Below are 24229 nucleotides of genomic sequence, written 5' to 3'. Positions count from 1 at the left end.
TATTTCATAAAAGGGAATAGAATTAAGACAATCCTTTATAGGAAAAACGTACATATTTCTTTTCTTCACCCCATAAAAATTAGTCCATGGTCCTCTGGCAAAGGTATAGTCAACGAGAGAACTGGGTGTGCGTCCAAGCTTTCCTCTTGTTTGTAGCTTGGTGCACACACTTGTGAATGAGCCAGACTGTCTCAGCTAGGATCCCTTGGGTTATAGCAATAAACTCACGTATTCTGTGAAACCACTGACTCCATTATGAAGGGATCTCCACTTGTGGTGCCACAGTTGCTGATTACTGAGTTTGGGTTCAGAGATGGTGACTGGCAACTTCTAAAATAATCCTATTGAAGGGAGAAGTTTGGGTTTTTTTAAAGTAGAGTTTTCTGGAGGGAAAGAAACATGTAAAATGTTTTTAAGTAGCTAAAAGTCCTGGATGTAAGCAGATCAGAATATGACAGTGCTTGGCTCTTGGTATATGCGCTAAAATTCACATTGTTGGATAAATACAAAAAAGCAAAGGTTTCAGAGAAAGTAAAAAAAACTAAAATGACAATAGACATTATAGTTGTTACTATGAACTTTACATGATACTCTTATTGCATTTAAAAACAACCTAATTGTGCATTGCTTTATGAAAACAGAAGGCTAAAATAAGATTTAATACACAGCATAAAAATTCAGTTATGCTCTATTTTTATGATTCAAATAGGAGTAAAATGTTCTGCTCTTTTAAGTGATACAGGTAACTGAAGTGTATTCCTTTAAAGGGAAAAATAATTTGTAACCATGTTGGGTGGAAAATTTCTAAGTATTTATTACATGCCTGGGGGATAGCCAAAAAGCTATGCTGAGCATAAAAACACATAAGCTTCACACTATGGGGATTGTACCTCACTACTCACAGTGTGGCTCAGGAACCAGCGATGGCCTGCCCTAGGAGTTTGCTAGAAATGCAGGGTTTCAGGCCATGCCACAGACCTGCTGGCCCAGACCCTGCACGTTACCGAGACCCCCAGGGATTAGAATGGGCTTTACAGTTTGAGGCGAATTGGACTAACGCACTAATGCCCTCAGGGCAACCAAGGTTGCTGGTGCTTTTTACTTTGTATCCTTCCACTAGCATCGTTGGATGATGGGGTCTTTCTAGTTGGTGTTACAGATGCCTCCTCTGCTGTTGCAGTTAGTTCCTGCTGCCGATTCACTTTTTCACACTGCCAAATAGAGGAACCAAGCTCCCAGGAAGACCATGAATGATCCTGCTAAGTCAGATCTTTCTGATGTCACACATTTCAGAGGAAAATGACAACACCACAAAGTGCAGAGATAAGGCTCCCTGAGAATTGTTTCACATATTCACAAACTTTCTCTGAGGTTCTTGAGTGGCATCAGAGGGCTGATGTCCCCCGAAGGCCATAAAGGATGGAATGTACCACGTATGGCACGTTCATGCACATGAAATCAAGTAAAAATATTTGGAAAGGTAATAGAGTATGGACCCAAGCTATGTCTTTAAGGCCAATTTTAGGTACATGGAGTCTTATTTTACAAAAACGGAAACTATTTGCAGTTCCAGCAGTTTATGGCAAGTCAAGTCCACGGATGCAGCCAGTCTCAGCAGGAGCTCGTGCTCTGCTACCGCCAGCTCACTTACAGTGTCACAGATTCATGTGCAAAAGTGGCAACTTCTTACAAGAAGTGGGAAATCTCAGTTGGTAAGTTTTGAAAAGAAACTAGAGAACCTTATCTTTTAGTAGATAAGGCAGCAATGAATGATACTTGTAACTCGGAGTGCTTTCAGCTACCCTACAGTAAGCAAGATGGTTTTTCACAAACTATTATTACAAATAGGATTTTTAGGACATTTTAAAGGTTTACAAAAAAAAAAAAAAAAAACCTTACGATCACATCCAACTTGCAATAGTTTATTTCCCTCCTTGACCACTTTGGTATAAAAACCATGACTTCAGTGAATGTGCTTCTATAATTTAAATAATTTGATATGGTTCTTTCTGGTAATAGATTTTTCCCTCCATTTTAAAGTAAAACCTTTTTCAACAGCAAAAATGAGGGGCATTTAATTTTCGCAAATTTATGTTTCAGCTTTTAAAAATATAAGTGGTAGGAATTTTGATACAGTTTATATAATCAGTTTTATGGGGGGGGGAACAGGCCTTTTTAATGATTATTTCCAGACTATATTGATAGGAAAATAAAATTACAAAATGCATGTTACAATACCCAAAAAAGATGGTGCTTAGAAAACTAATGATTCATGACATGACAAATATATATTCATGAAGCTTTAATCACATGCAGTTACATATTTCTTATAAATCAATTGTTTATCTGGTCTTCACACTTAGGGATTTGTTCAGATGAAGCCGTTTATGATTTCAGTTGTTAAACTATGTTTAGTTTTTAACAGCATTTATTCAGTGCATTCTGATTTATTTCCAATATGAAAAAACTATATTCCACTTTGTTCTGAATAAACCTCATTTTTAGTGATAAGATACGTTATAATGGTTTTTCCTGAATAACTAAAAATTGTCTTCCAATAAGGACCTATAAATATTGCAAAGTTACCTGGTATGTAGGCTTCTATTAGAATTAAAACTGCCTTGAGAAGGTACTGAGTTTTAAGAACACATTTTACTTTCACTGTAGACGACTACTCAAGTGCAGTGGGTTGTCCTTCATAATAAAAAATAATTCTAATCCAGTCAGCAGGTCTTTGACTCTAAAGCTACTGCAGGATTTTTCCCTCCTCCAGTAGTGATAGTAATATTGATCTATCTTGTTCTTTCCTGATAACTATGATGAGCACTGATGATGCTTTCTGCTGGCTAAAGCTCAAACTCACCAAGGTTAACCAGTTCTCACTAAAGCCGAGGGGAAAAAATTTAAGCCTGTAATCTAATAGGGCACCTGGCTGGCTCAGTCGGTAGAGCATGTGACTTGATCTTGGGGTTGAGTTCAAACCCTACGTTGGGCCTAGAGCTTACTTAAAAAACAAACAAACAAAAAACCCACAACTGACCTAATAGAGATAATAGATCAATTCAACATAATAGAGGATCTGGGTAACTACCACTAAAGAATCCACATTATGATCATGAAAATAGTAAGTACATAATATTCTCTGCCATATTGCACTTAGTGCAAAAATCAAGATACAGCAAAATGGCCACATCACTCAACAACATTAACTCTCATGGAGACACTGCAGGGTATAAACGTGATGTGGGAACTGAGCTAAATCGTGTCCCTCTACCAAAAGAGTGTGGCACAAGATGTGATATTGGAGCACCAGACTGGCTCAGGTTGTGGAGTGTGTGGCACTTGATCTCAGCATCATGAGTTCAAGCTCCACACTGGGCCTGGAGTTTACTTAAAAAAAAAAGTGGGACGCCTAGTTGGCTCAGTCGGTTAAGTGTCTGCCTTCGCTCAGGTCATGATCCGGGGTCCTGGATGGGGCTCCCTGCTGAGCAGGGAGCCTGCCTCTCCCTCTGCCTGCCGCTCCCCCGCTTGTGCTTGCTCTCTCCCTCTCTTTGTGTCAAATAAATAAAATCTCTATTAAAAAATAATGCCATCAGGGGCACCTGGGTGGCTCAGTCGTCAAGCGTCTGCCTTCTGCTCAGGTCATGATCCCAGGGTCCTGGGATGGAGCCCCGCATCAGGCTCCCTGCTGCGTGGGAAGCCTGCTTCTCCCTCTCCCACTCCCACTGCTTGTGTTCCCTCGCTGTGTCTCTCTCTGTCAAATAAATAAATAAAATCTTAAAAAAAAAAATAATGCCATCAGCAAGATTAGTGTAGCGTTCTTTGTTCATTGAACTAACAAAACAAGTGCTTGTGAAATTAAGGCATGAAAATAGACACAAATCTGGACAACACACAAAAGTAATTTCATAACAAGAACATGGGATGCATGTCTTACTGTCCCTAGTACCACACTTTGAGGAATGAGACTAAGCCAGTGAATTTCTTGACCGAAGGCAGTGACCCTGCACTTGAGAACCACCTGGGAGCTTTAAAAATGCTGATGCCCAAGCCCCACCCCCAGAGATGCTAACTGGTTGGGGATGTAGCCTGGGCATAGGGTTGTTTTTGTTTTTGTTTTATAAACTCCCTGAGTCGTTCTGAAGAGCAGCTGGAATTGCAAAGCTCTGGGCCTAGGGGAAAGAGCCCTGGGGGGAAAAGATTTGTTTGGGTGAGATAACTAGGGAGCACTCAGTTGCTTCCTTAGAAAAATGAAAGGGTGAAATTGCCTGGGTTTTGGGTTGTTTTTTTTTTCGTTTTGTTTAAGGTGTTATTTTTAAGTAATCTCTACACCCAGTGTAGGGCTTGGACTTACAACCCTGAGATCAAGAGTCACATGCTCTACCACCGGGGCCAGCCAGGTACTCCTGGTTTTAAAGTCCATCCCATGTCCTAAATGTTATCTTAAGAGAAGCCTTTATAAAATACTTTTTTTTTTCTTTTTTAATTAGAGCAGGAGGGAGGATCTTAAGCAGGCTTCATGCCCAGCACAGGATTGGATGCAGGGCTCGATCTCACTACCCCAAGATCATGACCTGAGCTGAAATCAAGAGTCGGAAGCTTAGCTGACTGAGCCACCCAGGTGCCCAGATAGATACTATTTTAATAATGTTTTCAAAGTGGTTTTTAATTTTCTGAGATGATATCTTGGGCTTTCAGATTGAATATGTCAGATTAAATATATGCGTTTAGCTCTACTCCATCCACAAACCCCACTAAATGACAGTAAAGGAGTAAAAAGAAAAGGTATAAATTTGTAGTAACAAAAACAGAGCAGGCAACAGTAGCCAGGTGGTAAGGAAGACATTTTGATGTTTCAGAACCCCGAAAACCTCAGGAATTCCAAAGGTGTGCCCCCCTAAAAACAGGGAAAATTGGTAGGGTAGGCGACTAGAGGCCTCTCCCACAATTTACAACTGAAAAATCATCAAGAAAGAGTGGTATAAGCATATGAGCTACAGAAGCAAACAGATAAAACTGCTAAAGGTTTAAAATGATGGCTCCAGGGGCGCCTGAGTGACTCGGTTGGTTGGGCGACTGCCTTCAGCTCAGGTCATGGTCCCAGGGTCCTGGGATCGAGCCCCACGTCGGGCTCCCTGCTCAGCGGGGAGCCTGCTTCTCCCTCTGACCTCCTCCCCTCTCTTGCTGTTTCTATATCTCTCATATGAATAAATAAAATCTTTAAAAAAAAAAGTTTAAATTTTTTTTAAAAAATAAAAAATATAAAACGATGGCTCCTGGATAGATAAATAAATAAATAAAACAATGGCTCGTGGGAATTGGGGAAGGGCAAGTCAGGGGTCTGCTGTTCTGAAAGCCTTCATCATTTGACTTCTAAAATTTAGATTATAAAGAGAAGATCTTTTTTTTTTTTAAGTTATTTTTGACGGGATGCCTGGGTGGCTCAGTGGGCTAAAGCGTCTGCCTTCGGCTCCGGTCACGATCCCAGAGTCCTTGCTCGGCTCCCCCTGCTTGTGTGCGCTCACTCTCTCTCTCTCTGACAACAACAACAACAAAAGTTATTTTGGGGCGCCTGGGTGGCTCGGTTAAGCGACTGCCTTCAGCTCAGGTCACGATCCCAGGGTCCTGGGATCGAGCCCCACATCGGGCTCCCCGCTCTGCGGGGAGTCTGCTTCTCCCTCTGCCTGCCACTCCCCCTGCTTGTGTGCTCTCTCTCTCCGTCAAATAAATAAATAAAATCTTAAAAAAAAATTTTTTTTGACCATGGTATGAGGGAAAAGGTATGCAAATACTGTAGATGAGAATGTAAAATAGTAAAACCTTTCTGAATGGCAATTGGGTAATATGGACCAAAATTTTAAATGTACAGAATATTTAGTTCAGCATTTTCGGTCTTGGAATTTTTCCTGAGGACTTGAGCAAGCACTGCTTTGATTATAAAACTGAAAATTGGAAACTACCTACATGTTGTACATTCGAATCTTCATTTAACAAGGGATGGCTCATCCATACAATGGAATGATATGTAAACATTTTAAGTGATGGATTTCACATGCACTAGATGCTCAAAAATGTAAAAGTCTGAAAATAGCAGTAGGTGAGCATGTCAAACAACTGGACTGTGGATATACTGATGGCGAGCGTGCGCACTGGTTCACGGAGAAAGCAAAAATCGGCATCACTTAAAGGAAAATTTGAATATGCCCTTCTCTTTGACCAGGAATTCCTCTCCCAGGGAGTATAAAATGATAGAACTACTTATGAAGAAAATTACCATTTCTTAGTAAAATGGAAGATAAAAGGAAGGATATATCCAGTGTGATATGTGCAAAAATGTCCACAATAGCGTTCTAGTGGCCTCAGGTTGCACCCAACCCCAACGACCATCAACATAGAATGGAAATATATACCATAGTGAAAAGCAAAGAACATAAGTAAGAGCCACACACGAGAATGTGAATGAATCTCTGACTCTCACAAATAAAATGAGCAAAGTAAGTAAGATCCAAAAGAACAGAATGACTTCATTTACATAACCTTGAAACATAGGTGGAAAATTAAAACTATAAGCAGTAAAAAACTAAGACAACCGCCATGAAAATCAGATACCACCGAGCTAGAAAAAAATAACGGCCTTCTCACAATTTAGGAGAAAAAGATAGAAAATCACAACTGCACAAAACCCGTTAGCTACAAGATCTACCACTCTACCCAAATATTAGCACTGCAGGTACAAGGGCTCGAAAAAGACCAATATTCAAGCTTGTTTCTTCTTCACAGAAATACTCAGTGAAAGTCAAAAGATCTGTACCATCTGAAGAGGAATGGGAGTAGAGAGTCCCCATCTGAGAATTGCCAAGGAACTGAGGGTGAGGCAAAGCCCGCAGCAGCTTTCAGTCATTTGGGTAAAGAAAAGTCTCATTCTTTGAAATAATAGCTTTAAAGGAAACCTTTGGCTTTTAACTTGAAAATATATTGCCTGCAGTGCACCATGGTAATGCAAATGAAAGCTGAGTCATCGCCCTGGAGATTAACATGTAGCTCCTGAGCTCAGCTGACGGCCGCCTGGCAGGGACTGGCCCCCTCCCTAGTCGGCCCGACCCTTAATTGCATCTGTTTTGTTCACGGAGGCTCTGAGTATGATTTCTCTGGGATAAAGGATTTTGTTGCCTGCCTAAGAAAGTATCAGAGGTCTGTATTTGACACGAAAGAATGTTCACCATATAATGTTAGATGAAATATAAAAGGCAAATTACAAGAATCTATTTACCACGATTACCTTTTTCTTCCCAAAAAATGCATGCATGTGCGTACGTTGGTCATGTATGTGCGTAGAAAAATGCTTACACCAAAATTATCCTTACGCCAAAATGTTAATGCTGGTTATATGCCTTTTTACAAGCGCTTTGTTTTTGTCTATGTTTTCAGAAATGTCTGTCTTTGACATACTAAGGCAAAATAAGAAAAACAAAGTGATTTCATAATAAGCAAAGAAAAAGAAATTAGGAAGAATAATAAACAGCAGGAGAATAAGACAAAGAATCAGAGAAGCAAAAATGATTTTTTAAAATTTTTTTTAAAGATTTTCTTTTTTATTTATTTGACAGGGAGAACACAGCGAGGGAGGGAACACAAGCGGGGGAGTGGGAGAGGGAGAAGCAGGCTTCCTGTGGCGGAGCAGGACCAAGACCCTGGGATCATGACCTGAGCCGAAGGCAGACCCCTAACCGGCTGAGCCACCCAGGCGCCCCGCAAAAATGATTTTTTAAGATTTGATCAAGATAAAAAAGCAGGCACAAATAATATTAGGAATTAGAAATGGGATACAATTAAAGATACAAAAGTGTGGCTGACACGGCTAGCTCCCTATCCAGTATCATTTTTCTCCTTTTTACTAACAAGGTATCTGTAGGGTCAGCAATGTGTTCAGTTTGTGGGAATAAAAGTACATTTCCCAGGGGCGCCTGAGTGGCTCAGTTGGTTAAGCGGCTGCCTTCAGCTCAGGTCATGAGACTCAGGTCCTGGAATCGAGTCCAGTCCTGCCTTGGGCTCCCTGCCCAGGGGGGTGTCTGCTTCTCCCTCTGCCCCTCCCCCTGGCTTGTGCTCTCTCTCACTCTCTCTCAAATAAATAAAATCTTTTTTTTCTTTTAAAAAGTGCATTTCTCAGTGTCCCTAGCCAGTGAGAATGGCCAATGAGAAGCAAGTAAAAGTCTTTGGGAGAACCCCCAGAAAAGCTGAGTCAACCTCGTTCTTTCCTCCTTCCTACTCCCTGGAATATGGATGTGATGGCTGGAGCTGCAGGTACCTCCTTGAGACCAAGAAAGAAAAGTCAAAGAATTGCAGGGACCTTAACTTGGACAATTGAGGCTCTAAACCAGGGGTCAGTTAAGTATCCTTATGAATTAGTGGGTTTAAATATATCTGATGTGTGTCTATCCATCGCAGTTTTTCTCTTTACTGATTTTTAAATTGTCTTATCTCAGTCCAATAGGAGCTTCTTCAAGTAGACCCCTGAGATTTTGACTCAACTCTTTTTTTTTTTTAAGATTTTATTTATTTATTTGACAGAGAGAGAGAGACACAGCGAGAGAGGGAACACAAGCAGGGGGAGTGAGAGAGGGAGAAGCAGGCTTCCCACGGTGGAGCAGGGAGCCCGACGCCGGGCTCGATTCCAGGACCCTGGGATCGTGACCTGAGCCAAAGGCAGACGCTTAACGACTGAGCCACCCAAGCGCCCCTTGACTCAACTCTTAGTAGCCTTTCATATAGCTTCATTGCTTTGCTGCACGCACACACACACACACACACAGAGACAAGATGTTTCATACTCATCTTTATTTTTTTAAAGATTTTATTTATTTATTTGACAGAGAGTAAGAGAGCATGAGCAGGGGGAGCAGCAGAGAGAGAGAGGGAGAAGCAGGCTCCCCACTGAGCAGGAAGCCTGATGCGGAGCTTGGTCCCAGGACCCTGAGATCATGACCTGAGCCAAAGGCAGACGCTTCACTGACTGAGCCACCCAGGCGCCCTCAAACTCATCTTTTATATTTCCTGACACAGACCTAGAATCAGGCATTTCTCCAAGAGCCCTGGTTTCTATTGATGAGACAAAGTATTTATTCTTCAATTGTCTTGGCTATTCTTTGCCTTTGCTTACTGTGTTCAGGATATAGATGGAGTTTTGAAGAAGAGTCAATGACACAAAGAATTGATGAAGGAAATTTCTTCTGTATAAAAGAACTCCAGCTAATAAGAGGTACAAAAGGTACCAAATGAAGTAAAGATCTAGTTAATAGTCACTAGTGATGCTAAAACCATTAGGAGAAAGGTTGATGGGAAACTTTATAATGAATTTAAAACAAACAAAAACTCTAATATCTTAAATGAGATATTAGAAAGCATTGCAGCCATGAAAAAATAACAGTATGCTATAGAAAAAGAATATTCAGAGAACACAAAATAGGTCTAGAGAATTAAAATATGATAGCATGGGTCAAAACTTCATTAAAGTATTAGAAGACAAAGTTGAGACCATCTTCTAGAAAGTAGAACAAAATAGGAGGTAGAAAGGAGAGAAAAGATAAAAATCAGAGGATCATTCCAGAATGTACAACCTTGGGGCATCTGGGTGGCTCAGTTGGTTAAGTGACTGCCTTCAGCTCAGGTCATGATCCTGGAGTCCCGGGATCGAGTCCCGCATCGGGGTCCCTGCTCAGCAGGCAGTCTGCTTCTCCCTCTGACCCTCCCCCCTCTCATGTGCTCTCTCTCTCATTCTCTCTCTCAAATAAATAAATAAAATCTTGGGGCGCCTGGGTGGCTCAGTCGTTAAGCGTCTGCCTTCGGCTCGGGTCATGATCTCAGGGTCCTGGGATCGAGCCCCACATCAGGCTCCCTGCTCAGCAGGAAACCTGCTTCTCCCTCTCCCACTCCCCTGCTTGTGTTCCCTCTCTTGCTGTGTCTCTCTCTGTCAAATAAATAAATAAAATCTTTAAAAAAAAAATAAAATAAAAAAATAAATAAAATCTTAAAAAAAAAAAAAGAATGTACAACCTCTAGCTAAAGGAAGTCCAGAAAGAGAAAACAAAATGGAAAGAAGAAAAGTATGAAAGAGTTAAAGAAACTTCAAGCACACCCATACGTGTGGGTGCCCCCACGCACACACCCATGCATACACACACACTTCGGCATCATCATCCTCCCAATATAGTTACGTTTTAATTTTGTTAATCTGTTTTTTACATTATTTCCATGTGAATATTATTTACAACTTAGTCATAGAGTGTCCTTTGAATATAGTAGTTTTCTTGTTCAATTTTTTTGTCTCTGAGTTAACAATTGCCTTATGTTTTTATTTGCTTGATTTTCTATACCCCTATTGCCCAATTCTTTGCCAGAGTCTCTGCTACAAATACATTCAATACGGTCTCCTTTCAATACATCAGTACATTGTAACACCTTGGGTAGGTTAGTCATTTTATCTACTTCCGGGGACATCCCTCCAGGAATCCCATGCCCTTCTGTTCCAATCTGGACTGTTTGCTCTCTTGAATCAGGGCCTCCTTTCTTTCTTTCTTTCTTCCTTTCTTCCTTCCTTCCTTTCTTTCTTTCTTTCTTTCTTTCTTTCTTTCTTTCTTTCTTTCTTCAGGGCTTCCTTTCTCCTTTTTTCCTCTGTTGGGTCCCTTTTTCTGGATCTCCTATTTTTCTTTTTTCTCAGTTACCCCTTTGTATGTCACCCAAGGTTAAGTTATGCTTTGGTAACAAATGATCCTAACACCACACTGGTCTTCAACAACAAACCTTTCTCAGGTGTGTTCTGCGTCCCTCATGGGTTGGCTGTAGTTCTATGCCTTTTCTTCCCAGGACCAAGGGGATGGAGCAACCCCTGACTGGGACATCAGTCTCAAACCAGAGGGAAAAAGGGTGTAGCTAACCAGAGATCACCCTTAAGCCTCTGCTCAGAAGTGATACATGTCTATTCTGCCTACATTCCAATTGTCAAAGCAGGTCACATAGCCACTCTTGAGTTCATTCCGTATCTGTACTTTGCTGGGTATATGATTCTTGGTGGGAAAAAATTTTCTTTCAGGATTTTTTTTTCAATAATCTCTACACCCAATGTGGGGCTTGAACTCACAACCCCAAATCAAGAATCAGATGCTCTTCTGACTGAGCCAGCCGAGTGGCCCATCTTTCAGGATTTTAAGGGTATTGCTATATCGCCTTCTAGCTTGCAGTGTTGTTGGTAAACCAATGCAATTCTGATTCTTGAATCTTGGTATGTGACCTGTCTTTTTACTCAGGAAGCTTTTAGGATTCTCTTTTTGTCCCTATGGTATGATGTGGGAGAGCAGGTGAAAAAGCATTAGACGCTCTTCTCCCCTAGAAGCAAATCTATGTATATTATCTTTCTATGATTCAGGAATAAATTTGATGGCATGTGACAGAAAATCCAAATTTACAGTGGTCTAAACTGGATGCATATTTCTATTTCACATCAGTGAAGTCTAGAGGAAGGGGAGCAAGGCTAAGTGTGCTCCAAGAAGCAGTTAGGGACTGTGGCCCTTCCAGTCCTTGGCTCCCTAAAGGGGTTATCTGGCTTCCCAGAATCTGGGTGGTGGAAATGGCACCATCTTCAGGCCTGTTAGAAGAAACCAGCCACACTACATTTCCGCTCCTAGCCACTTGGCCAGGATTTTGTCACTTGGCCAGCCCAGCTCCAAGGGAGGCTGAGAAATGTAGTCTTATTTTCCATGTCTATGTTCCCAACTAATAATTGGGGCGGGGGGAGTTATTACTAAGAAAGAGGAAAGAACTGATCTCAGAGTGGGCAATAAGATGTCTCTACCATGACCTAAAAGTGAAAATTACTCTCTCTCTCACACACACACACACAAGTGAAAATCACAGAACAGCTTTAATCCCTAACAGCTCATGACAAGTAAAAGAGACTTTTTCTTTTTTCTTTTTTTTTTAAGATTTTATTTATTTATTTGACAGAGAGAGACACAGTGAGAAAGGGAACACAAGCAGGGGGAGTGGGAGAGGGAGAAGCAGGCTCCCCGCGGAGCAGGGAGCCCGATGCTTTATATTATTAAAGTGATATATACTAAGTGAAAAACTTTGAGGCAGATATAGTAAAAATGAACACCTATAGTCTTACCACCAAGACAGCCATCATTAACACTTTGTTGTATACCCTTCTAGTTTTGTTTCCTATATACATCAAAGGACAGCACACATGTATGAACACACATTTTTTTCACCTTTTCAAAAATTGTGGTGAAATATACATAAAACTAGCTTTTTAACCATTTGAAAATAGACTATCACCATTTTACAACCCTCAGTGAATGAATGAACCAGGCACTGAATATGGGTGGTTCCCACGCAGAGAAACCAGCACCATTTTATGTCTCCCAAGCTTATGTCAAAGTGATCAAAACAGAGGGGACTCAAGCCTGGGCATCCAACTGCCAACTTGCAGGAAATTCCCAGGACACAGTTGCTCCTGGAACTACATCTGGAGTTTGTAATCAGCAACATTTCAAGCTGCTGGGATCAAAGGGCCCGGTTTCTTCTACAGAAAAATTATAAAGAAAAAAGAAGGGGGATGGAGGGGAAAATGCAGATAAAAATGATTTAAAAGACATTGACCCAAATGGGCAGGATTAAACTGTGATACCTGGTGACGCACATTTGGGTGAACAATAAAGGAAGGAGGACTATAGGAGTTGGGGGGGTCTTCCAAGAGAGGGAGCAGTGACTGGGGCAGGCCTTCAGAGGGGATCCTGGGGGTGGCTGGCAAAGTTCTATTTCTTGACCTGTGTTATGGTCACCAGTGTGTTTGCTTGAAGATACTTTATTAAGCTGCACATTTGTTTGTATGTTCTCCTTTTAATTTCCAAAAACAGGTTAAGAAATATCACTTTCTGGGGCGCCTGGGTGGCTCAGTCGTTAAGCGTCTGCCTTCGGCTCAGGTCATGATCCCAAGGTGCTGGGATCGAGCCCCGCATCGGGCTCCCTGCTCAGCAGGGAGCCTGCTTCTCCTTCTCCCTCTGTCTACCACTCTGCCTACTTGTGCTCTCTCTCTGTCAAATAAATAAATAAAATCTTTAAAAAAAAAAAAAAAAGAAATATCACTTTCTAATTTTACACATCCCCATCCCTCAACTCCCACTACCTAGAGGCCACCATTTCATCTCTTTAAAACGTCTCTTGGGGTGCTTGGCTGGCTGAGTCAGTAGAGCACGTGACTCTTGATCTCGGGGTTGTGAGTTCAAGCCCCACGTTGGGTATAGAGGTGACTTAAATAAATAAATAAATCTTTAAAAGGGGCACCTGGGTGGCTCAGTCAGTTAAGTGGCTGCCTTTGGCTGAGGTCATGATCCCAGGGTCCTGGGATCGAGCCCCATGTTGGGCTCTCTGCTCAGCTGGGAGCCTGCTTCTCCCTCTCCCTCTGCCCCTGCCCCTGCTCATGTTCTCTCTCTCTCTCAAATAAATAAATAAAATCTTTAAAATGATAATAATATAAATCATCAAAAGGTAATTTTATTACAGACCAAAAAAGTAGAAAGAAAAAATAAAAACTTAAGCAGAAATGAATGAATGAATGCATATAAACCAAGATTAGGCTTGATGAAGAAAAAATATTGATCAGGAAAGAAAAGAGAGAGAAAGTTAAGTAGTATTAGGAATGATAAGGTGTCACAGTCACTGCTAGCCACCTTTCCAATGTGAATTATACTTTTTTTAAAAAGATTTTTTATTTATTCATCTGAGACAGAGATACAGAGAGAGAGAGCATGAGCAGGGGGAGAGGCAGAGGGAGAGGGAGAAGCAGGCTCCCTGCTGAGCCAGGAGCCCGATGTGGGGCTCGATCCCAGGACCCTGGGATCATGACCTGAGCCGAAGGCAGACGCTTAATGACTGAGCCACCCAGGCGCCCCTCCAATGTGAATTATACTTTAAAAATTTATACATATAGGGGCACCTGGGTGGCTCAGTTGGTTAAGCGACTGCCTTCGGCTCAGGTCATGATCCTGGAGTCCCTGGATCGAGTCCCGCATCGGGCTCCCTGCTCGGCAGGGAGCCTGCTTCTCCCTCTGACCCTCCCCCCTCTCATGTGCTCTCTCTCTCATTCTCTCTGTCTCAAATAAATAAATAAAAAATCTTTAAAAATAAAAAAATAAAAAAAATAAAAATTTATACATATATAAAACATTATGGTAAATGAAAGAAGTCAGACACAGAAGGTCACATATTGTATGATTGCATTTATATGAAATATTCAGAATGGGTAAATCCATAGAGACAGAACAAAGATTGGTAGTTGGAGGAGAGAATGGGGAGAAATTGCTTAATGAGTATAGGGTTTTATTTTGGAATTATGGCAATGTTCTGGAACTAGATAGAGGAGGTGATGGAACAACATTGCATATGTACCAAAGCCACCGAATTGTTCACTTTATTTTATTATTTTTTATTTTTTGGGGGGGAGAGACAGGAAGAGAGAGAGAGAGAATCTTAAGCAGACCCCACACCCAGCGTAGAGCCTGACGCAGGGCTCGATCTCACGACCCTGAGATCATGACCTGAGCCGAAATCAAGAGTTGACACTTAGCCACCCAGGTACCCCTGAACTGTGCATTTTAAAATGGCTAGTTTTGGGCACCTGGGTGGCTCAGTTGGTTAATCATCTGCCTTCGGCTCAGGTCATGATCCCAGGGCCCTGGGATGGAGCCTCACATCGGGCTCCCTGCTCAGTGGGGAGTCTGCTTCTCCCTCTCCCACTCCCCCTTCCCCCTGCTTGTGCTCTCTCTCTCTCTCAAATAAATAAATAAATAAATAAAATCTTTAAATAAATAAATAGAATGGCTAATTTTATGTTATGTGAATTTTACCTCAATAAATTTAAAAATATGTTATTAGATATATTTTATACGTATTTTAGAGCTAATATATGCATTACACATTATATATGTATTATATATCTAAAACATATCCTTGAGACGGTAGGGTAAATTTGCAAATGGACTGGATATTGGATGATATGAAAAAATTATTGTTAGAAATTCAGCATTGATAATGACACTGAATACATCCCTTGGCCATTTGGGCCACTCAGACCCCTGGGACTCAACCCCCCCCCCCACCAAGTCTGACACCACTACAGCCCAGCTCAAGCTGAGGGCCTCCAGGACCCCAGTCAGCCAGAAGTTGACAACCTGTGCCCGTCATTAAGCTTCCCTCTCTGAGCTTTACATCTGCCCTCCCAGGTGCCCTGGTTCTCCTTGGCCAGGGACTCCCTGTTAGGCCCTGCCATTGGGAGGCGCTAGAGGGCAGGCTGGAAGGGAGAGAGGACTTGTTTCTGCGCTTTGTCCGCACAAATTTCACCTGGCTGTAATGAGTTTCAGTGGTAGCAGTTAATTCCCATTTGCAGCTTTCCCCCAGAACCAAGCTCATGGTGCCCCGAGAGACCCCAGCATCGACGCCCCCTCATCACAGGTCTGGTCCCCTCCTCCAGGCTGGTCAGCCTCAATAATTCCAACTGCTTCTTTCTCCCCTCCAGTTCCAGGAGCAATTGCTGGAAACAGCTACCTTAGTGTTTCCTTTTTGCCAAAAGGCTCTTCAAAATATGGGCTAATCATTCTTCTCCTCTCCCCCCAACCCCTGGTTAATCATTCCTTATATTAAATTTTCTCTGAAGTAAACGTCTCGTTGAAATCGGTAACCAAATTTGGTGAATGGGACTAATTGCAGCTGCCGACTCATAAGCTCAGCTGCAGATTTTTACCCAGACCTTTTTCCTTTGCCTTTAAATTTCCCTGACTCTGCTCCGTCGGAGGTGGATTTGAGGCTTACTCTCCTGTCTCCGTCGGTCGTTTGGCTGCCTCTTTCCTTGCTGCACGCTCGTTGTCTCAGCGATTGGCTTGGTTGTGCATCGGGCAAGATGAGCTTGGGCTTGGTTACAAATTTGGCAAACCAGCCGGTTGCTCTTTGCCCGTGCTTCTTTGGGCCCCCAGCCGGTGACAGGAGTCTGGTGATAAGTCTAAGCAGCTGCCTACACTATTTGTCCTAGGGACCGTCCCCAGGGCCCCACCCCGACTGGGCACTGCTGGCCTTCAGCGCCTACTTCAACTCCTGCCACAAGGAAACGGTTTGGGGGTTTGGTTTGGACAGACTTCTCTTGGTGAGTACTTCGTGCGTGACAGCACATGAGCTTATTTCTTCCTCCCGTTTGGGTTGGCTCTCTTAGATTTCTTCCTCCCGTTTAGTTGCCTTCCCCTGCAGGGTTTTGGTTCTCTTAGTCTCCTTTTCTTGCATGCTTAAAAAAAGGCTGGGGAGGAAGCCATTTGGTTCAGTCGGTGAAGCCCCAACTTTTGGGGAGGAACCAACAGAACCAAGGCTTACAGAGCGACTCTGGGCTTTGTCTGGTTTGCTTGTTGCTACGTCTTTTGCTGTCTTTGAATAAAACCGGCTAAGGTGTAATTGGGAAATGAGGATTTGATCCCCACATGCGGCCCTTTGGGCTGTATTCTCCAAAATTGGGCAATCTTTTTTTTTTTTTTTTTTTGCAACACTTCTTGGCTATGATATTCATTAGACCCTGGAGAAAAATAACCAATTAACAGACCCATAAATTATAATATCATCTTGCAATTAGGTTTGTTTTTTTTTTTTTAAGATTTTATTTATTTATTTGACAGAGAGAGAGAGAGACCGCGAGAGAGGGAACACAAGCAGGGGGAGTGAGAGAGAGAGAAGCAGGCTTACTGAGGAGCAGGGAGCCCGAAGCGGGGCTCAATCCCAGGACCCTGGGATCATGACCTGAGCCGAAGGCAGACGCTTAATGACTGAGCCACCCAGGCGCCCCTAGATTTGTTTTTTTTCTTTTTAAGATTTTATTTATTTGACATTTTAATATTTTATTTATTTTTAAGATTTTATTTATAGCGAAAGCAGGAACACAAGTAGGGGGAGTGGGAGAGGGAGAAGCAGACTCCCACTGAGCAGGGAGCCCGATGCAGGGCTCGATCCCAGGACCCTGGGATCATGACCTTAGCCGAAGGCAGACGCTTGACGACTGAGCCACCCAGGCGCCCCTGCAATTAGATTTTTTTTGTAAAAAGGAGCTGTTGAGAAATCAGTCCTTTAAGATTTTGTTTGCATCTTGTGTTTTTGTATGTGTGTCCATGTATGTTATAAATGTGAGCTATTTTCTTTACCTCCTGATGGCATTGCTAAAATTAATTTGTAAAAGAGCTCTATTCAGTTGGTTTAAAGGCAAGCACTTGTAAGAATTGGGCATTTTAAAACTCAGATGGAAACTAACCCAAATGTTCAAGTTCCCATGATCTTGGAAAATATTTGGCATTAAAGCTAATTTAAGGTGGTCAGTTTAATTACAATGGACATGTCTTTAGAATTATCAGCATTTAATGTAAAAGTTTGTGTTATTTCCATTGCAAAATTTGTCAGAAAAGGGAAAAAACTTAGAGCTTTGTCTAATGCTTCATGAAGTTTTATGGGTGATCTAAGACTGGAAATAATAAGGGTAACAACTCTGTATGCAAGGAAAGAGAGACTGGTTATTTAAACAGGGTAAAGTTAGAACAAAATCTGACTGTATAAAAGGAAAGTTGTAGAAGGCTTGTGAGAAGGAAGTCTTTGGTAAGGAATTTTGTACATGGTCAGGACTAAGATTATAGAGCATGAACATGGAAAAAGTTTATTAGGGAGTAATCAACCCCTGGGAAAGAGAAGGGAAAGTAAAAGAGCAAAATGAGGCAGAAGTTGAACAGTAATAAAATATTAACAGAAGCCTTAGCTGATTCTGAGGAGTTCCAAAGTTGGATTACCCTTCAGAACCATCCTAATTTGGGGCGAAGGGGCTGGACTTCTATAACAACCATTGGACGTGACCACCTGGGAAGAGGACACAGCCTTCCCAAGGCAGCTGTCTTCGGTCAAGGTTATCCCTGATGGCCTCAGAGTTGGGAATGGTTGGCAGCCTCCCCACAGCTGAGAGTCCTTCATTCCTAGTGGAGATTTTGGTCAGTATATCACAGCATCCACAGCAACTCTGATCCATGCAGTGTCCTGGATGTTCTTGTCAAAATAAGTTTATATCAACATGGGAGATGACAGGAAAAAGACTGCATAAAGTCTTTAAAAATTCATCTTGTTGCAGGGCACCTGGGTGGCTCAGTTGATTAAGCATCCAACTCTTGATTTCGGCTCAGGTCAGGATCTTAGGGTCATGAGACTGAGTCCCACATCTTAAGCTTCTCTCCCCCCTCACTACCCCCTTCCCCCTTCCCCTTCATTCCCCCCTCCCACTGACCCTCCCCCTTGCTCTTGCATGTGTTCTCTGTCTCTCTTAAAGAAATAATAAAATAAAAAAATATATTCATCTTGTTGGAGTAAGAGTTTTAATATCAAGTACATGGTATGAGCTTGGGATTTGGTTTTCTTCTGTTAAAATGACAGTTCTTTGAGATTATTGGTCTAAATGGTAAGCAAAGGTTTTTATCTTTAATCTGTCTAGAACAACAAAGTTTGTATGTTTTATTAGGTCTTTGATTAAACTAAGGTTTCCAATTTTCTCCCATTTTCTTGACTTGAAACCATTGAAAACTAAACCTGTCCTTTTTTCCAGAAGCCCTGCAAACTGAAGCTAGACAACTTGAAGTAAACTTCAGAGAAAATCACCACACTGGCCCATGTTTGTCTGTTGCTGTATGGGCCACTCAGAAAGATCACCAGAACAAGTTTATTCCAGCCATCCTGATTTCGTGGATCTGCCATTGGAAATTCCAGACCTTAGGATAATCACGGATGGGAGCAGTTTTATGGATCAAGGACAACAAAGAGCTGGATGCAATGGTGACCCATCAGCTATTGTCCAATGCTGAGGACACCCCAAATTGTTTGATTGCTCAAGGGAATAATCAGGCAGACCAAGCCACTAAGCTGGCAACCCTTACAAAGACCGTAAAACTCTTTATAATATAATGGCTTCGGTACTAGATGTAGACTTAATTAAATACCAGCCCCAATATTCCTGGAAGAGCCTCAGAAGAACTAAAGAATGGGGATTTGGATACCTTGCTGGCACTAAAGCCAGCTGGAAATATAATGAATCTTTATCCTGGAACATCTTATGGAAGAAACGGTTGGTTAACCATATTCACCAAAGCATCCATTGTGGGTGAGATACTATTCTTCAATGGATCAAGAAGTATTTGGTGGGGCCCAATCTTCAGATAACTATTCAAAAATAAGACCTTTGTTGTTGTTGTTGTTGTAGTAGTAGTAGTAGTAGTAGTAGTAGTAGTAGTAGTAGTAGTAAATATATTTGTGCTAAAAATAATCCTAAGACTGGGACCCCATCAGTTCTAAAAGGTCTGTAACTTAGAGACCCTGAACTTGGAGGGAGAAGACTGTCAGAGAGACTAGACCATAATGCCAAAAGCAGGTTGTTTTGTTTTTGTTTTTAAGTAATTTCTATGCCTGACATGGGGTTGAACTAATGACCTTGCAATCAAGACCTGAGCCAAGATCAAGAGACAGTGCTTAATCAAATGAGCCACCCAGGTGCCCGTGTGTGTGTGTGTGTGTGTGTGTGTGTGTGTGTGTGTGTGTTAAGAGATCCTAACCCACGAATATTTTATGTTTTTTACCATTGTCTTTATATACATAGTTTCCATTACCTTGAAAGTATATAATTAAAACTGAGACTTGGGGAAATCAGAACAAAATTCATGAATGCCTATACTTAAATATGCAATATATGTATGTGATATTTGAGTTTTTGAAATGCATGTACTCTCCCAATATTCCATACATGACAAGAACTTTGGGTGTATCCTCTTCCTGCTGGAATTGGCTCCCCAGTGTGTACCAATCTAATCATACCCTCCATGGCCTGCCATCAATATGCCTGAACAATCTGGGTATGAAGTAAAATCATTTTCTAAATCTTTTTTTTTTTTTTTTTAAGATTTTATTTATTTATTTGACAGAGACACAGCGAGAGAGGGAACACAAGCAGGGGGAGTGGGAGAGGGAGAAGCAGGCTTCCCGCAGAGCAGGGAGCCCGATGTGGGGCTCGATCCCAGGACCCTGGGATCATGACCTGAGCCGAAGGCAGACGCTTAACGACTGAGACTCCCAGGCGCCCCATCATTTTCTAAATCTTTTAGTGTCTGCCAGAAATGTGGAAGTGTATAGCAAATACTAAACTTGGCCAAATTCCTATAAGGACTTTAATCAGGGTTAGCTCAGAAGGATGGTATTGGGTAATCAAATTAAACAATAAGCTCTCTGTTCTATGAAAAGGCAAATACTCCTACGACTACCTACAACCCTAATAGTATCCAACAAACATGAAATTTAACTCTTGATGAAATAATACTCCTGGCTGCTTTAAAGGTTAGTAGGAGCTTTTCTTTCTTTGAAAATACTGAGGTGGACTAGTCAAACTAGCATGGTTAATTTAACTCCCATTGACCCTTCAAGACACAGCTCAGATGTTACCTTAAACCTTCCTTAAATCTCTCTACCACCAGAAGAAAATAGTCCTCAAGAAGTTACTTTGCGGGGCGCCTGGGTGGCTCAGATGGTTAAGCGTCTGCCTTCAGCTCAGGTCATGATCCCAGAGTCCTGGGATCGAGTCCCGCATCGGGCTCCCTGCTCAGCGGGGAGCCTGCTTCTCCCTCTGCCTCTCTCTCTCTCTCTCTCTCTGTCTCTTATGAATAAATTTAAAAAAAATCTTTAAAAAAAAAAAAAAGTTACTTTGCAATACCTGTATCCTCGGAATTATGTTGTTTATGCATGTCACTGCCCATTACTGGCCTGGGCGCCCTTATTCTAAATCGTCGTATGCCCAGTGTCTAATATAGTGCTCAGAATGTAGTAGGTGCTCAAATGTTTAATTGATGAATGAAAATTTTCTATTGCCACCAAGTTTATCCCTGGGTGATCTTGGTCCTGTGGCTGGCTGAGGTCTTCTCAGTGTAGCTGGGGGCTGTTGCTACCAGGAAACTCTCCAAGAGGTTGCACAAAGGAATATCACCTTGGGGAATTGAGGGTTTGGCTTTCATCTGTACAGGTTCAGAAAAATGATTACTTTTATCTATTCAGAGGCTCTTCATAATAAGTATTTGGAGTTTTCTGAGTGTTATATTCTGTGGGGCAGTGGTAATACAAGAGTTATTGGGGACTGTCCTTGCCCTCACTTCATTTACCACGTGGTTGGGGGAAAGAGTCAATTCAACAAGCCTTTACACTGAAGAGTGGGACTGGCTGGGGATGAGAAGTACAAAATGCTAGGGATGGATAACATGGTACACCTAAGATACTCTGGGCACCAGAGGGGCTTCCTGGAGGGACCCTCAGGATATGTTCTTTCCAGAACAGCCCTCAGGCCTGATTTACAAAGTCAAAATGTCCCTTTATTAACAATAAGCAATGGAAGTAGTTCACTGGATGGAAAGGTACACATATCTACATTCTCTCTCTCTCTAGTCAGATTCACATTAGGAGCCAGATTATAATGGTAAGATTGTTTGGTAAGAAATCAAAACAATTTTCCCTGCTCAAAGGCATTAGGATGATGGGGCCTCCATCCCTACACTAGGAATTAGGCTTGTGAATAGGGCCATTATTTTTGAAGTTCTCTTTTTCGGAACAAAATTCTCTCTCCCCCAGACATTGCGTGTTGGCTTTGTCAGCCAGGCTTCCCTGACTCTCCCTTTTCTAGGTTTCTGCTCTTCTAATAGAAACACTGCTCCTTTAGATTTGTCAATACCTTTGAACATATTATAAGGTATGGCTGGGGAAGAAAAATTTTCCTCTATCCTTCAACATTCTTCTAGCTAGTCTGAGAATCAAATTGACAAAGGACAGATTAACGGGAGAAAATAAAATTTAATTATGTACATATGAGGGATCCACACAGACATGAGAGTCCAAAGACAGGCAAAATGAAGTATAAAGGACCTCCTGAACTAAGAAGAGGGTAGGGGTCTGGGACTTCAAAGGGAAGGAAAGCGACTTTCATGAAGATGAAAAAGTAAATGTTTGGTAAACATGTTTGCTGGGCCACTCAAACAACGAGACACAAAGAGGAATTTGATCAAACAGGCTTGCTGGGTTCCTTCTTGTCTACCATACCTAGTTCATAGTCTAATATAGTTATTTATGGTGCTAGCTCTCAGAGCAAGTCCTCCATATTCGTTTAGGTAGTTAGGGGGAAGTTCCAGGTTTCTTCCTGAGTGTTTATGGGCATTGGTTATTTTCAGCTTGAAATAATCTGCATACTAACGTGGCACATTTTGGAGGAGCCTGCCCTTGGCCCTTACAGTTTGATGAGGTCTGTAATTTACTGTCAGCAAGAAGTGTAGTAGTAGTAGCAGCCTGTGTGTGTGTGTGTGTGTGTGTGTGTGTGTTGCATTAAATTAAGGGCTGGCAATGACTCTACTCGGGACTTTACACACCAAGGGTGGTCAGCTATATTAATCAGGGAGTCCATATTCCATATTACAGCTACAAATGGTTCTGTCAGCCATAGCTCAATCAAACCAGCAGCTTTGCTAAGTAGCAGAATGAAGGTTAGAAATTGGTTTTCATTGGTGGAATTAGTAGTTTGTTAGCTAGTATGACAGGTGAGAGAAATGGGCTCGAATTGGTAAAATCAATGATACTCAAGACATGCGTTGTTTAGAATATGTGAGACTTCTCACCCTTGCATCGACAGGGCATAAGAACCTAGCAAGTTGGAAGCCTGTTCCCTTAGGGATAATACTATAGGCTAAAACTCCAAATGGCCCTGTGTCCAGCTATGAACTCTGAGAGTTCCAGCTCCCCAATAATGGTTATGAGGCCAACAGAATCCTCTCTCTGTGACTGTGGTGAGTCTACTTTGAGTGCCTTGCGTTTCCTGCAAAATGATTGTCAGAGCACGTGAAACAACAGAGAGCTGGGACATCACTGAACTTAATATTCATAAAAACTGTTTTGTGCCTCAGATACATGGCTGCTTAATAAACATCTGAATAAATGGGCCCATATTCAGGTTATGTGCAGAGCCCTTAGGGAGCATGGGGAGAATACTCCCTACCCAATGAGGAGGAACTGTTTATCTTGGGACCTTCACCTTCCTGGCAGGCACAGTTCTTAACGGATGACAATTCCTTGAGCAAATGTGAGAATAATTAATGAAGACAGAACATGGGGTGCCTTTTCAAGACTCACGAAATAAAAAAAAATGATAGCCCTCGCAAACCTAAAATATAACCCTAACAATGGATCCCAGCAGAGATAAGCAAAGTGCTTTATAGAGCTTTGGACTAAGTCTTGACAGAGACCTCTTTGAAGACATTTACGACAAAAATCTAAACAAAGAATGGGTATATAAAAAAAATCAGGTTAGTCTGACCCAAGGAAGAAGAGAATGATCCAAGACCTAGAGGACAAGGCAGAAGCTATTCTTTCTCTGACCGGTGTTGGAAGCTGTGCATCACTTCTGTTATGCTATATTCCTTAGAAGCCAACCACTAAGGCTGGCCCACACCCTAGAGGAGGGGAATCATACTCCACCTTTTGGAGGAAGGAGCATCAGCGAACTTGTGGACAGATTTTAAAACCACCATTGCCTACATTAAAGATGTTATAGGACCTCTAAAATTCATATTTCTCTCAGGAGCAGTAATAGCTATGTTTCTCTTGAGCAACCACTTTATTATTTTACAGTATTGTGAATCACTCTGTAAATTGTGTTTTCCTCTTTTCTCAGCTGTCAAGAAGCACAAAATAAAAATTTGGTTCACCTCCAGCTTGTGTACAAGACCTCAAGGCATGTGTTTTATGGATTCAGCTCACCCATGACTTCATCTTATTTTTCCCATCCTTCTTTCATATTCACTTTCTCCTCATTCCCCCCCATATATACATAGGAATGAATGAATAGCATGATATAGATCTTTAACCCTACATACACACATATACCCAAATCCCTTTTGAAATAAGACCATGTATAAATAAAATAAATACAATTATTTTTCATGTTTTAAGATTTGACATCACTTACATAGTTCTTTTGTTTTCATAATAAAGATAACTACTGACTTTTTTCCATACATAATTAAACAACACAGAAAATCATGAAGTAAAAATACCCCCAAATCTCACCACCCAGGGAAACACATTATTAACATTTTGATTAATA

General features: G+C 41.7%; 1 long non-coding RNA gene across 1 annotated transcript; it reads left to right on the top strand.

Annotated features, from left to right (window-relative positions):
• The first annotated feature begins 16008 nt into the window (after window positions 1-16008).
• On the top strand, window positions 16009-19985 carry LOC144380358 (uncharacterized). The gene is made up of 2 exons (XR_013444493.1): window positions 16009-16189; window positions 18659-19985. It is a non-coding gene; the product is annotated as an uncharacterized LOC144380358 (long non-coding RNA).
• The last annotated feature ends 4244 nt before the right edge of the window (window positions 19986-24229 follow it).

Source organism: Halichoerus grypus, chromosome X, assembly GCF_964656455.1.
Source record: "Halichoerus grypus chromosome X, mHalGry1.hap1.1, whole genome shotgun sequence".
Lineage (NCBI taxonomy): Eukaryota > Metazoa > Chordata > Mammalia > Carnivora > Phocidae > Halichoerus > Halichoerus grypus.
The sequence above is the reverse complement of the archived record's forward strand: the minus strand, read 5'-3'. Positions and strand labels throughout refer to the sequence as shown.